Source organism: Salmo trutta, chromosome 14 (genome assembly GCF_901001165.1).
Source record: "Salmo trutta chromosome 14, fSalTru1.1, whole genome shotgun sequence".
NCBI classification, from domain to species: Eukaryota; Metazoa; Chordata; class Actinopteri; order Salmoniformes; family Salmonidae; genus Salmo; species Salmo trutta.
In genome coordinates this window covers 8,531,780-8,533,675 of record NC_042970.1, presented here as the reverse complement: position 1 = coordinate 8,533,675, position 1,896 = coordinate 8,531,780, and positions in this window count along the sequence as shown.

The following is a 1,896-nucleotide window of genomic DNA, read 5'->3' as shown; positions in this document are numbered from 1 at the left end:
CAGATGGGATCAGAGTGCATAGGCTTCTCTAGGCTACCTGATGTTATGTTTCCCCTGGCCCAGATGGGATCAGAGTGCATAGGCTCTCTAGGCTACCTGATGTTATGTTTCCCCTGGCCCAGATGGGATCAGAGTGCATAGGCTTCTCTAGGCTACCTGATGTTATGTTTCCCCTGGCCCAGATGGGATCAGAGTGCATAGGCTTCTCTAGGCTACCTGATGTTATGTTTCCCCTGGCCCAGATGGGATCAGAGTGCATAGGCTTCTCTAGGCTACCTGCAGCTGTGTCCAGAAAATAAACCCTTTCATTTTCACATACATGCTTGTGAATGCTTTCATTATTCAAGACTGTGGTATGTTTTAGAAAAAAACGTGTGTTGAATAGTTTGTGCTTACTGGCTAGTAGTGGCTCAATTAGAGCTGGGGACCCAGAATGTGGCATTGCCAGCCACAATGAAATGTAAGGCAAAGATGTCATGTGAATTGGAAAGTATAATTCTCTTTCAACCACCCCACTCCTCAGATTCTCATTCATATCTCGTAGTGGGAATAGGGCCTATGTCTAGACTTTTATCAGAGCTCTAGCTGTGGACTTAGAAACAACAAGATACAGAACAGAACAGAAGCAGACTCACCCTGTTATGACCATGTTGGCCATTATGAACAGGTTATAGCATGGAGATAGAGAGAGACAGGTTGGCCATTAGGAATAGGTTATAGCATGGTGAGAGAGAGACAGGTTGGCCATTATGAACAGGTTATAGCATGGCGATAGAGAGAGACAGGTTGGCCATTAGGAATAGGTTATAGCATGGAGAGAGAGAGACAGGTTGGCCATTATGAACAGGTTATAGCATGGAGAGAGAGAGACAGGTTGGCCATTATGAACAGGTTATAGCATGGAGAGAGAGAGACAGGTTGGCCAAATGTAGTTGGCCAATGGATGCGGGATTTGGTTCTGGGTTCTGAAAATAGAGACTAAAGTCCCAGAGTCCCAGAGAACCCCCAGAGAACCAGAGAACCCCCAGAGAACCCCCAGAGAAACCCCCAGAGAAACCCCCAGAGAACCCCCAGAGAACCAGAGAACCCCCAGAGAGCCCCCAGAGAACGCCCAGAGAAACCCCCAGAGAACCAGAGAACCCCAGAGAGCCCCCAGAGAAACCCCAGAGAACCCCCAGAGAAACCCCCAGAGAACCCCCAGAGCGCCCCCAGAGAACCCCCAGAGAAACCCCCAGAGAACCAGAGAACCCCCAGAGAGCCCCCAGAGAACCCCCCAGAGAACCCCCAGAGAACCCCCCAGAGAACCTCCAGAGAACCCCCAGAGAACCTCCAGAGAACCCCCAGAGAACCCCCAGAGAACCTCCAGAGAAACCCCCAGAGAACCCCCAGAGAAACCCCCAGAGAACCTCCAGAGAAACCCCCAGAGAACCCCCAGAGAACCCCCAGAGAAACCCCCAGAGAACCTCCAGAGAAACCCCCAGAGAACCCCCAGAGAAACCCCAGAGAAACTCCAGAGAACCCCAGAGAAACCCCCAGAGAACCCCCCAGAGAACATCCAGAGAACCCCCAGAGAACCTCCAGAGAACCTCCAGAGAAACCCCCAGAGAACATCCAGAGGACCCCAGAGAACCTCCAGAGAACCTCCAGAGAAACCCCCAGAGAACCTCCAGAGAACCCCCAGAGAACCCCCAGAGAACCTCCAGAGAACCCCCAGAGAACCTCCAGAGAACCCCCAGAGAACCCCCAGAGAATCACCCGACAGTGAGAAGGAGAGAGACATATGGTGGCACAGACACACAGACGGCCCCTCAGAAGTGGGGAGAAACTAACGGCTAGCTAACCTCACTTAGGGAGGACACCAAGAACAACTACAACAGAATGAGAGAGAGAGAGGAC